Here is a 1,201-nt window from a genome sequence, read left to right as displayed (position 1 = left end):
CTGCCTTCCCACCCAGGTGCCCGGGTCCCAGGCGGGAGGGCCAGATGGAGACCGGGTGGGCCAGCCGATTGCTGCTGCACCACCCAGCCACCCTGGGTTGGGTCGCTCACAGGAAGCCCGCCGACCTGGGTTGCAGATAGGAGGCCCAGATGGCGGTGGGGCAGGTGGAATGTTGCTGTCCTGTCCTGCCTGCAGTTTGCAAATTAGCCGCCATCTTTGTTGGTGGTTAATTTGCATATCATGCTGATTAGCCAATGAGAGGCGTAGCGAAGGTACGGTCAATTACCATGTTTGTCTATTAGGTAAGATAGTTAAAAGTAAAGCCACATGTGGATGAAGATATTTGAAACTGCTGAGAAAAGGCTTTGTACCTAGGAGACTCTCTCTCTCTCTGTCTCTCTCTCTCTCTCTCTCTCTCTCTGTATATGTATATGTATATATATATGTATATCTTATGTATCCTATCTTATAAATCAATGGCAAGCCAATACTTTTGAAAGGCGACATGAAATTGACAAATTCCTAGAAAACAGATGAAACATACTCAAAAGTTTGAGATTTCCTATAAAGATGAAGTCAATTGATTCCGTTATTAAAAATATTTCATCAAGGATAGCCAGAAGCTCATATGGCTATGCTGGATAAAAATACTAAAATAATGTAATAGAATTTTTCGTGTTGAGTAGATGCTACCCATCTCCTTTATGAGACCAGCAAAACCTCAATGCCAAAACCAATGAAGACAATACAGGAAAGAAACCTCACATCCCACTATCACTTGAATATTGGTGCATACCAAATCAATCAATAAGCAAGAAGATAATATATCATGACTAATAGGGGCTTACGCTAGTTATGGGTAGGTTTTCATTAGATGCTCAATTGCTATAACACATCACATTGATTGATGAAAGAAGAAACAGCATATGATTATTTAATTAAAGCAAGACCAAAAAACCCACATTTACTAAAATTCACCTTAATTCATTAAAAAAAATTCTTAGCTGACTAGGAATAAAAAGGATGTCTTTAATATGATAAAAGGTATCCACAAAAATGCCACAGCTATCATTATACTTAACTAGAGGCCCGATGCACAAAATTCATGCAAGGGGCTCAGCCCTTGCAACCCTGAGCTTCATCCGGAAGGTCGTCTGGAAGGTCATTCGGCTGTCTGGTCTAAGTAGCATATTACACTTTT

Source organism: Myotis brandtii, unplaced genomic scaffold, assembly GCF_000412655.1.
Source record: "Myotis brandtii unplaced genomic scaffold, ASM41265v1 scaffold1093, whole genome shotgun sequence".
NCBI classification, from domain to species: domain Eukaryota; kingdom Metazoa; phylum Chordata; class Mammalia; order Chiroptera; family Vespertilionidae; genus Myotis; species Myotis brandtii.
This window is presented reverse-complemented; position numbering follows the sequence as displayed.